General features: G+C 59.7%; 1 protein-coding gene across 2 annotated transcripts in view; it reads left to right on the top strand.

Moving 5' to 3' along the window:
- The first annotated feature begins 904 nt into the window (after positions 1-904).
- Positions 905-11,956, top strand: part of SRC (SRC proto-oncogene, non-receptor tyrosine kinase) — a 29,271-nt gene continuing 18,219 nt past the window's right edge. The window contains exon 1 of one of the 2 annotated variants that reach the window (XM_054274540.1): positions 905-956. The gene's annotated coding sequence lies outside the window, so the exon portion shown is untranslated. The remainder of the gene's footprint in view (positions 957-11,956) is intronic. The other variant, XM_054274539.1, reaches the window with a different exon arrangement.

Genomic DNA, 11,956 nt, shown 5'->3' with positions numbered 1-11,956 from the left:
ACACCGCCGAGAGCCTGTGCTGCCTCCAAAGGGCCCCACAAAGTTCCCCGGGTTCCCAGGGAGGCACAGGACGCGGTTTATCTTTGCCTGCTTTTCCATCTGAAGTTTTGCCTCCTTCCGACTTCACAGAAGGGGGAACGTGGGTTGCGGTCCTCTGGGAAGGCGAGGTGTCCCTCCTGGGGATGGGGAGGAACAGAACCTGACAAAACAGCATTTCCCCCGCAATTCGCCCTGTGTTAGAGCTGTGAATAAAGCGAACCGCAACCCAGCCAGGAGGTTCCAGCCTCCTGAAAATCACTGTTGTGTTACCAGCTCCGACTCCCAGGTGCCACATCACGCCAGCCCGCCGGGACGAGCAGCGCAGGGCTCGGGTGGGAGCACCCCCAGCCCCTCACCCGCGGGGCGACGCGCCCCGGGGACCGCGGCCGCCGCTCCCACGCGTGTCCCCGGCGCAGCCAGGCGGTTCCCCCGCCGCGGGCCGGGACGCGCCGGCAGCGCCGGCGGCGGGGGCGGCCCCTGGCCCGTGCGCGCCCCGCGGAGCCCGGCTGCCCGGAGCCTTCTCCCTGGAAAAAAAAAAAAAAGCCACGGAGGGAGGGGAGGGGCTGCTGCTGCCTTTTCCCCCATCCTCCGTTTCCGGTTTGCTGCCATATTACTCTCTTTTTTTTTTTATTTATTTTTTTTTTATTTTCCCCTCCCCGTGGTGCTCCCCCCCGCCCCGCAGAAGGGGTGAGCGGGGGCGGGCGAGGCACCAGCGCGCCGGGGCCGCGGCGCTGCGCGATGCTGCTGCCGGCGGCGCAGCGCTGAGCCCGGCCCGGTGCGGGGCGGTGCGGGCACCGAGCGCGGCGGCGGCGGCGGCGGCGGGGGGCGGCGGCCGCGCCCCCGGCGCGGAGACAAAGCCGGGGCCGAGCGCTGGAGGCGAGCGGCGGGGGCGGCCCCGCTCCGCGGACAGGCGGGAGGTGAGTGCCGGGCAGCCCCGCTGCGGGGCAGGCGAGGGTGCCACGGTCCGGCAGCGGGCTCCGGTGGGGTGCCGGGGCTCCGGCAGTGGATACGGACAGGGATGTCCGGGCTCCGGGCATGGGTTCTGGCGGGGGATGTCCAGGCTCCGGCCGTGGGGTCCGGCGGGGGATGCCCGCAGTGGGCACCAGCGGGGGGATGCCCGCAGTGGGATGCCCGCAGAGGAGTCCGGCGGGGCGGCGGGGGAATGCCCGCGGCGGCCCGAGCTGGTTGTGGGTCCGATCGGGGATGCTGGCAGCCCGGCAAGGAGGCGATGGCTCCAGCCGAGAGTGCCCAGGCTGCCGTGGGGCAGCTGTGGGTCCGGCAGCGTGCGGTACCCTGGCTGCGGGTCCCCACAAGGATGCTGGCGCTCTGGCGCCGGGTGTCGGTGGGGCGGCGGTGGGTCCAGCGGGATGCACATGCTCTGGTGGGGCAGCCGTGGGTCCGGCTGGGGGTGTCACTGCCCGGCGGGGCAGAGCTGGGGACGCCGGGGGTCCGGCGGGGCGGCCCCGCCTGCCTGCAACTCCCCTTTGTTGTGCTCAGGGGCTGTGGGGGACCCCCGGGAGCGCAGGGCGGGGACAGCCGGGCTGTATGTAGGCCAGGACATGAAATATTCATCGCCCCCCTGCTTTGATGTCTCGTGATCCGCTTCCCTTGTTGTGTTTGTTCACCGGTGATTCTGGGGCCAGCGTCCAGCCCTGGCGGACCTGGCGAGTCGTGCCCCTCGCCGTGCCCGCCTGGCTCAGCTGCTGGGGGGCTGCACAGACCCGGCTTCTCCCATTTAAGACTTCATCCATTCGGGAAGTTCCCCATCGCAGCCTGGGCGATCCAACCCCCCGTGTGTGGCTGCGAGTGGTGGCAGTGGCGTGTCCCCACTGTCACAGCCCCCGGTGCCATGGAGGAGCATGGTGGGCTTTGCCCTGAGCCACGCTGGGATCAGGATGAGGTTTTATCCTGCTCACTGCCCAGACAGGCTGTGCTGCATCCTGGGGCCACTTGGGACGGACACGGGAGGCAGCCTGCAGGGCTGAGGCTGCTGCACAGGCTGTGTGCGTGGGCACAGGTGTGGCAGGGGGCTGGCATCTTGTGGCACCGATCCTGGCATGGCCATCTCACCGCCCTCATGGTGCTGGGCATCGTGTCAGGGAGCTGTGCAGCCTCGTGTGAGACCTGCTGGACTGAGTGGGGATCTGCTCCACCTCCCTGTGTTTTGCTGGCCTGTACAGTGCACTCCTCCCTGGTCCTTCCTCACCCCAGTGGCTGCTGTGGTGTGCCAGGGCTCAGCCCTGGACTCGGTGCCAGGAAGTGGCTGTGGTCCTGGTCCCGGTCCCAGAGATGTTGAGCGGCAGTAAAGGCTGTAGGTGGCAGGGAGCAGGTTGTGCTGCCCTGTGTGTGCCATGGCCCGGCCTCCTGGCTCCCCAGAAGTGATGCAATGGAAGGGACGTGATGTGACATGCAGCCAGGGGTCCCTCAAGACAGGGGCATTAGGAGCTGGGGACAGTGGAGGGTACAGAGCACCCTGATGGGAGCTCCTGCCTGTGCAGCAGGGACAGGACAGCACAGCACACATCAAGCAGTGCTCTATGAAACTGAATGAAGGTGGTAACAAAAGACTTGATTTCTCTTTCTCCTGCCTGCCTGGTGCTCCCAGAGGAGGAGGTGCTGGAGATCTTTGTTGCTCTCCTCTCAGTCGAGGAGACACCCACTGCCAGCATGGCCAGTGCAAGAACCGAGTCAGGACAAACCTTCCAAGATACAGCCATTAGTGGTGGGAATCCTTTTGTCCCTGCCTCACTTGGAGATGCCACTTAGAACCCAGTGGCTCAACATGTGCCCAGGCCCCCTGTGCAGCAGGTGTTGGTCAGACAGTCACAGGGCTGCCCAGAAAGGCATGAGGAAGGGGATGAGGAGGAAGACATGAGCAATCTTGCACTTTAAAGCAGTATCCTTTCTGTCATTTTCACTGTTGGGCTGCTCTGACACCTTTGCCATAGAGTTTGATCATGGTTTACCTGTGCTAAGCCATCAGCTTCAGCTGGCTCCAGATCCACCCAGAGCAAAACCGTGGCACTCAGTGTCTGAGCCAAGGCTTGTGTCTGTGTCTCTGTAATCATTAGCCAGTTAATGCTCATATATCAGGGAGGAACGCCTTTGCTTAGGAGATCGAGGGTCAATTCTCACTTCCAAGCTTTGACCTGGGAGCAGCAGGGCAGGGGCTCCTCTAAACACCTCCTGGCTTCACCAAAACAGCCCAAGACAGGGTTATTTATGGGCTACGCAGCAGCAGCAGGGAAGGGAAGTCCGATGTTCCCTGTCTCGATCGTTAGTGGCCTTGCAGTGCTCCCTGTGTGATGGAGATGCCCTAATGATAGCTCTGCCCTTTAATGACTTTGTGCCAGAGTGATGGAAAATCAGGGAGGTTCCACGGGGAGGCAGAGAGGGCCATCCCAGCCCCTGGCTGGGGAGAGGGGGATGAGACAAGGAGAGCACTGCAGTGACCAAGCAGTGTGGAGGCTCTGCTGCAAAGACAAGAGGGTCCTTTTCTGCCTTGGTGGCATTGAAGGGACATCAGCAATCCTGAGACAGCATGGCCTTTAGCAGCATGGGCAGCTCCTGCAAAGCAGCATTATTTCACTGGACTCACTGAGGCAAGCAGGGGATGGACCATGGGGCTCCCATGCTTTCAGAATCCCATCTGCCTCTCCCTGTTACTGCTGTGGGATCCTGCCTGGCCTTTGAAGTCATCACAGAGCTAAACTCTTATTTAATGAGACCTGAAGGACTTGGTCCCCAACCTCTCATTTAAACAACCAGCAAATGCCTGTAAGATCTTGAAAGAGAAGAGGTAGGAGGGAGCAAGCAGCCTGCACCTCCTCCCAGCATGTCTGAGCAGGGGGGACCCACGAGCATCCCTGGGACAAAGCACTGGCCTCCTGGCACGGCTGTGGGAAATTGGAAAGCCTATCTGAAGTGCTATTGTTTCCTGTGCTGTCTATTTTGCAGCTCGGTTTCCAACTTGTTTCTTTATCTCTTGGAACAATTTCCCATGTGAGCTCACATCCGCATCTCGCCCCAGAGCCCGCCTGGAGATGTGTCCAGCATGCATCCCGTCAGGAACAGCTTTGTCAGACAGCAGCACACCCCTGCACCTCCCTGCAGAGGGGAGCCCTTGAACCCCATGCCTGGAGAGCAGCTCGGACCTGTGGATGGAAATAACCATCCATGCATGGCTGTTCCTGGGACAGGAGCGTGCATTGTCACTGTTTCCAGTCCGAGCTGCTCTTCCCGACTGCCTGTAGCTGTGGGTGGTGCACTCCAGCTCCCCAGGGCTCGTGTCTTGCTGAAGTTTCCACCCATCAGCAGAAAACACGCCGTGTCACGGGGCTGCTTTACAGCCTTTGGTTCCTCTTCACTTAAATGGGCAGCAAAGTGGGAGATAGTCCAGTACATCACAGAATTGTGGGCTGGTTTGGGTTGTAAGGGACCTTAAAGCTCATCTAGTTCCAGTTCCCCTGATCATCTAGTTCCAGACTTGCCCACAGTGTGCTTAGGAGGGCACTCAGACCCCCAGCTCGGTGCCAGGCTGGCACAGTGACCTTGGCACTGGCTGTGTTGGGAACCAGCGCACATGGCTCTGCACACGCGCGCCTCGCAAAGAAAACCCTGAAACAGATTTCAGGAACAAATGTGGTTTGAACCTGGGCCAGGAACCAGGACCTGCAAATCTGCGTGTTGCACTGACTTCCCTGCAGGCTATGGATCTGCTGGCTGCTCTCACTGGGGAGCAGGGAGGGGTTTTCAAGGGCTGGGGGCTGGCCAGGCTGCCGGGGGCATCGGCTGCTGGGCAGAGCGGGGCTGGTCACTGAGTTTAACTCAGCCCTTAAACAAATCTCTGTAGTCTCAGTGGAGATGCAGCATCTGAAATATCCATAGGATGGCATGTGGGATTGGTGGACTTGTCTGGAGAAATGTGGAGAACAGAACTGTCTGGATGTTTAAAGTAAAAAAATAAGAAATGGGGGCCATGTGTAGCAAGCTTGCCCTCACCTCACAGCTGTGGGCCCCATGCCAGGAGGGCACTGGGATTGCTTTGGGGTGTGCAGCCAAGAGGGACATGTGTGACTTGGGCTGTGCTGTGGTTCTTTCCCTGAGCTGCAAGACTCACAGGCTGGCCCTGAATTTCTTAGCCCATGCTTGACCTGTCGTGGTCTCACTCCTGTGACTGTGAGGTTTCAGCTGGCCCTGAGCCCCCTGGGCTCAGAATGGATGGAGGGATGGATGGGTGGGTGGGTGGATGGATGGATGGATGGATGGATGGATGGATGGATGGAAACCTGACTGCATGCTGTGCAAATAGCTTCCACCCAGTGCAGATGGGAGCAGCTGTGCTTCCTGACTGTGCTTGGCAACCTTGGCCACCAAAAACCTGGGCAATGAGGGTAAAAGCCTCAATGAGGGTAAATTGCTGCATTGTCCCCTCTACCATGGCAGAGGTTAACAAGTCCAGCCTGTCCTGAGCAATGTGTCCCCCTCCCACACCACACACCAGTTTGGGGGTAGCATGAGAGGGTCAGGTCTGTGCTAAATTGATTCTAAAAATATCTCACCTCAGGGCACCCTTTTGCAGTAATTTGGGGTTGGAGGCGTAGCATTGTGTCTGGGTTTCACTTCTCCACTTTGCTTTCCCACTGCATTCCTCAGTTTCCCCTAGGAACACCTGAGGAGAAGCTGTTGTTGGAGTTGGTGAGGTTTTACACAGAGTGTGTGCCTCAGTTTCCCCTTCTCCCAGCCCCAGCTGCACTGCCCTACCCCATGCACACACCATGGGTAGATCCTCCCTTTAGGCAGGGCAGACAGAATCTGATCTCTGTGAAGCACTAGCACCTTCCTCATCCTCAGCTGCAGTGCCAGCAGCAGTGGGGTCAGGCAGTGCTCTCTCCCTGGGCTTCCCATGTCCCGGGGTTGAAGCATGTGCTTGCTGACTTATGCAAAAAAAACTACACAGAAAGGCTCTTGGAGCCACTCCCTGCTCAGATGGGCCCTTTCCTTCCCCTGCCCATGGGGCAAGTGCTGGTGGGGCCCTGCTGTGCTGGGAAAGGGATTGGGAATCCTCGGGACAGCAGGAGGGAGCTTGCAGTGAGCAGCCTGCTGCACCAGGCAGGGAGGGTGACATGGGACCAGGAAGGGTGCAGATGTAGCTGTGACCAGGATGAGCTCCATGCTCCAGTGCCATGAGCAGCTGAGCTCAGGAGTGTGTGGGGTGGTCAGGCTCAGGCTGCTGGGAGCAGTGTGTGTGGCTGGGGCTGGGCAAGGAGGGCAGCAGCTCTCTGCCCACCTGGCTGCCTGCGCAGGTGCAGGTGTGTGTTTGCAGCTGTGCACGTGTGTGTGCACGCTCACCTGAGCCCTCTGGGTGGTTTGGGGTGGGCACAGCTCTCCTGCTCCCATGTTGTGGTCCAGGGGGGCTGTGCTGAAGGCACTGTGAGCCACAGGTGATGGGAAGCAGAGGAGATGCCCTGCATCCCTTTGTCCCTGCATCCCTTCAGTCTGTCCCTGATTGAGGATGAGCAGCACAGGCAGGGCCTGGAGAGATGCCATGGGAGGGTGCAAGGTCCACGTGTCACTGGTCACATCCACCTTGCTCATAGTCCATCTTTGCTCCCCACCACAACTGCAGAGCAGTGCCAGAGGTGTGCAGAGCCCAGCTCTGCTCCAGGAGTGACAGGGATAAAAGACACCAGCTCAGCATTTTTCTTTGTTTTGCATCTGCTCAGGTTGTTGATAGTGAGCACCATGAGGGGCTGCACCTCCCAGCTGGATCCTCTCTGGTGTGAGCATCCCACTCACCACGGGAGCAGCTGGCAATCCAACACAGCATTTTGGGCTTGGAAAAGCTTTTTGGGGCTGGCTGATCTGGGTCTGCCCCTCAGGACCCTCCCTGGTTGTTCCTCTGACGCATCCTGAGCGATGCTTTGTTTTGGTGGTGCAGATGGGAGTGGCTGTGGGGACCAGCATCTCTCAGGACTCTGTTGCCAGTGATGTCCTTGGTGTTCCAAGGCCAGAGCCACAGTCCATGCTGTGATCACTCCTGTGGGACCTGCTCCCAGTCCCATCCATGCCCATGGGGGTGAAAGGAGTCGAGTGTGCACTGCTGGAGGCTGACCCTGCTCATTGAGTCCTGACCTGCAGCCACACATAGCGTGTGGACATTAGGGCTGGTGGCCCCATGGCTCCCCAGAGCATGGGGCTTGTGTTGGGCAAATGCCCCAAAGTCCCAAAGTAACCCAGGAAAATGATCAGCATAAATTTGATAAATGTGTTCTGTGGGATCCTGCTTATTTATTTGAAGATGTTCAGGGGTCTGCAAAGTGGGAATAGGTTGAAATCTGTGACAGAAGAGCCTTGGCCTCTGCTGGGCTTGTCCTTCATCCCCCTCCCATTGCAGTGAGTCCCAGCAGGTGTCCTGCCAAGCCTCCAGCTGGGAGAGGGGCAGTTCCCAGCCCCATGGCTTTGTGTCACATACCCACAAACCCTGCCAGCATTTTCCCTTGTTTTCCCCATGAGTGTTTCAGTTCCTGTTCCATGTCAGGAGGGCTGTGGGAGGTTTCCTGCCACGGGGGTCCTGCAGGACCCCTCAGCAGGGCTGGTGGGGCTGTGGCTCTGGTCATGGAGGGCCAGAGGATGCCTGGGAGCTCCTTGCCTGGCTGGACTGGACGGGCTGGTTTCTCTGAAAGGGGAAATGTTTTAGCAGTGACGCCAGCATGGCCAGGGGTGGTTGTGACTTGCTCAGATGTGGAGCTTTTCTGCCTCCTGCGCTCCTTGCCCCCTTCCTCCCCCTGCCCTGGAGATTTGCTGCCTGCCTGCACTGCTGTCTTGCCCAGGTCAGAACGGGTGTGTCAGCCCTGCAGCCACTGTTTTATCCGGATCTGAGACACCTGTGAGTCACAGCAGCCTCCTGCTGCCGCCTGCCCCTTCTCCAGGAGCTGGGCAGGGCACGGGGTGGGCTGGGTGCTGCCACAGCCATGCCCCCAGTGCCCCCGGGGTGGATGTTCACTTCCAGAAAGCAGAAGGAAACCACATTTCCTGGAGCCTGAGGCTGCCTGTGCAGGGAGAGGCGCTGCAGAAATGGGGAACAGAAATCACCCCTCCTCCTCCAAGGGCCAGCTCGTGTCACCAGGTCTCCAGTGGGGTCAGTCCCTTGTCCTGGTTCTTTGCCTGGAGGAGGATGGGAACAGCAGGGCTGTGATGGGCCATGGGGAACTGGAGAATTAAGTGGGAGCTCAGAGGTGCCAGCATGCCCAGGGGCCAGTGTTAAAAGGGCACATTTTGAGGAGTGCTGAGCCACAGGGCTGCTTTGGGGAAGCATTGCCCCATGGCTCCAGGCAGTCCTGGTGGCCAAGAGCTCCAGCTCCTAGTGCCATTCCAGCTTGATATCAGAGTTTCCCTGCCCAGCATTGTCTCTTCCCAGCCCCACAGGCACTCCTGCCCTTGGAAGCATTTCCTTTCAGTTTCCTTCTCCCAGACTTGGCAGGAGGAGAGCTGTGCCCTCATCACCTGCCTGGGAGAAGCCAGCTCAGGTTAATGCAGGCCAAGGGCTTTGTGTGCCTTGGAAAGCATTTGCTGGAGCTGGTTGGGCAATTCCTGGCTTTGGCTGGTGTCCTGATGGGAATGCTGGAGTGCAGACTTGAGTCAGGCTGGGAGGTACTTACTGGGAGGCATCCCTGCTCTGACCCGGGGCACAGTCAGGCTGCACAGCACCCAGCCAGCTCTGAGCATCTCCTGCTGGGGCTCCCACCACCCCTCCAGTCCCTGTGCCTGTGCTGGACCACCCTCAGGGTGAGAAAGCTTTGTGTTCCCTTCTGTAATTGTTGGATGCCCCTACAGTGCACCCACACACTGACTGATCCAAAGATGGTCCCTGTCGGTCCCCAGGCCTGCTGCAGCGCAGTGACAGGGATGTGACAAGGTGTGGCAAGGGCCACCTTCCCTTCTCACATCTCTCAGTGCAGAAAAGGCTCAAAACTGAGTGCTCATCTCAGCACCAGCAAGCACAACTTGCAGCACATTCGCTTCCTGCACCCAGCTGCTTGCATTGTTTCAGGGAGATAAGGCTTGTGGCTTTATGCAGGATGGTGCTTGGGGGTGCCCAGTGTCAGGATGCCCCTGCCTTTGCCTGGTTTTGGGGTGCTGTGGGGGTAGGGGGGCACAGCCTGCAGCTCTCTGTGCCACTGATGTTGGCAGAACCACTGCCCATCACCCCAGCAAGCCAAAATCTGCCCATGGAGGGGCTGACCTTGTGATGGCTGGGAGAGCTCAAGCTCTCTCAGTGTGCTTGCTTGGAGTTTCCCAGTTTCTTAGCCACATGAACATGCAGAATGTGCTTGTGTGCTTCTCAGGGTTTGTTTTGGTCTTTCCAGCTCCCTGTTTTGACATGTCTTTTTGGAGGCGTTGTGCATCGCTCCTGAGCGTGCTCTCCCCCGTGCTTAGGGGGAGTGAATTTGGATGGTTGATCTAATTATCCTTTCCCTTTTCATGAAGCACTGGCCTCTGCTGTCTTGGGCTGTGGAGCTTTAATTAAGATGGTCTTAATTTTAACGGGAGTTGACAGGGCCAGAGAGGAGGAGTTGGGACTTATATCTGTGGGGAGTGTGTTGGAACTTATATCTGTGCTGGGCCCCTGCACAGCAGCTGCACTGCCCTCCCTGCTCCAGCCATTCTTTCATCTGGAAGAGCTCTCCAACAGCTGGGGGAGCCAGGGGAAGGCTGGACTGCCTTGGCTCAGATGCCTTCATCATGCTGTTACTGGGTGAAGCAGACATCAGGACTGGGGACACTTGCCTGTGGGTGCTCCTGGTTGGAGCTGAGAGATGAAGTGAGCATCCCTGCATTGTTCCTGCTGTTTTAGGAATCAGTGCAGGTGAGAAATGAGTGTCCTTGTGGAGGAGAAGGGCTGCAGGCACAAGCCAGACGTGTCCTCACTGCGTCATCTGGGCAGGGACAGGGTCTGCAGCATCACACCCCACTTTGGGGCTGGGGCAGCAGCTCCCCCTTCTCACAGCTCCTGGGACTCACTGCAGTGAGCCTGGTCCCAGCCTGGCTCCCTGTCCTGTACTGAGCAAAGCCCGATGGCAGGGACAGGGGACAGGAATTGTCACTGACTGGCCACTGTGACTGTGTGTTCAGGTGGCAGAGGGGATGGGCTGAGCCAGGGCAGCCAGGCTGTCCCCAAAGCACGGGGGCTGTGCTGCTGCTCGCTGGCCCCCAGCTGGGATGCTTGCCGTGGGAAAGGGCAAAACCGGGATCGTCCCCTGGGACCGAGGGGGAAACTGCTCTGTGAGCATATCCGGGGCTGTGCATCCACTGAAATGTGGGGAGGGAGCAGAGAGCAAAGCAGGGAAAGGGACAGGGTGCCCCCTTAAGATGATTAAAAGAATCCTCTATGGTTGAAAGACCACTTTGATGCCATGATAATGGCAGCACTGACCAAGCTGGGACTTCACCCACAGCCCTGACCCTGCTCTCTGGGCAGCACTGCTGCCACTTGGTGCCACCCAAGCAGGGGTATGGGGAGGGTGGCAAAGTGCCCTTTGGCTGCTCCAGTCTGGGACCTCTGGTTTAATGCCCCCTTTGCAAGCAGCTTCCATTGATTCCGCACGGATCTGCCCCGGCTGGCCGGGAGGGGCTGGGTGTGTGCCAGGGAGTGGATGGAGGGGCTGGTTGTGTGCCAGGGAGTGGATGGAGGGGCTGGGTGTGTGCCAGGGGATGGATGGAGGGGCTGGGTGTGTTCGGGACCGCTGCCCCGTGCCTCTCCCTGTCCCCGGTGCCGGCTGCCATGGGCTGGGTGCCGCCAGGCTGCTTTGTCTCGCCCGCCGTCCCGCACGCTTCATTTTTCAGTCTGCTGCGAGACAGCTGCCGTGATTAATCTCACCGGGGCTCTGCGGGCTGGGGACACGGCTCCGCTCGTCTCCCTCCATCAGTGCCGGGGTGCTGGTGCTCCCAGCCCCTCGCCCCCTGTCCCCCAGCACCCCCACCCTGCCCAGCACCCCCGGCTCTGGAGCAGCTCCAAGGACTCCAATCCTTTATTGCCAGAGATGTTTCCCTCCCCAAAGCTCGGTGTCTGGTGCTGGGCCCCAGCTTGTCGCGGCATTTCCCAAGGTTTCTGCCTGTGCCGTGTTTTGTCTGCTCCCAATCAGTGCCTTTTGTTAGTGTCTTTACGAAGGCGATAAGATCGCTTCCCCTGCGCTGTCAGCCTGCCCGTACCACGGCCATTGTATCCTTGAGCGATCCAGGAAAGCAGGAAAGCAGCGGGAGCGGGACTCGCCGCGGAGCTGCCAGCGCATCTCTCCTCGGGGAGGTAGGGCAGAGGATGGAGCCTTTTCCTGCCGCCCAGCTTGCCAGTTAATTTTTTTGGAGGAGACAGCCCGGAGCGTGGGTGTTGGGCGGCCCAGGTGGCATTTCCAGCGCCGGCAGCGCGGACGGGGATGCCGCTGCCTCGCGTACCGTGATCTGATCCGAGCTGAGCTGTGCAGCCGAGTGTGCTTCATTTTTAATTGCTTTTGGAGAGGGTGGGACTGGGCTGGCCTCTCCTTGCTGCGGCCTCTGCCCCGGGCAAGTTGCTCAGCCCTGGCACCCTCCCCTCTGTCTAGGGAGGAAAGGAGGCAGGGAAGACCCCAAATGCAGAGCCAGCAGCACAGGGGATCGGTGGGGATGGCAGTGCTGGTGTTCTCTGAGCCTGGCTGTGGCTGTGCCAGTGATGTGCTGGTGAGGATGGCAGCCCCACTGCCAAGTGAGCAGCAGGACTCTGCCACATGTGCCAGGGAGTGCCAGGCTGCTGCCACAGCAGCCACCTTCAGCCACCAAACAGTCAAATCTGTCAGCATGAGGTTGCTGGTGCATCCATCCACCCAGGGACCTGCCCTTCCCCATCAGCAGACCTGGTATCTTGCTGCTCTGGCACATGGCTGAC

Source organism: Melozone crissalis, unplaced genomic scaffold (genome assembly GCF_028551555.1).
Source record: "Melozone crissalis strain CALT ecotype California unplaced genomic scaffold, PUWL_Pcris_2 ptg000017l_1, whole genome shotgun sequence".
Classification (NCBI taxonomy): Eukaryota; Metazoa; Chordata; class Aves; order Passeriformes; family Passerellidae; genus Melozone; species Melozone crissalis.
This window is presented reverse-complemented; position numbering and strand designations above follow the sequence as displayed.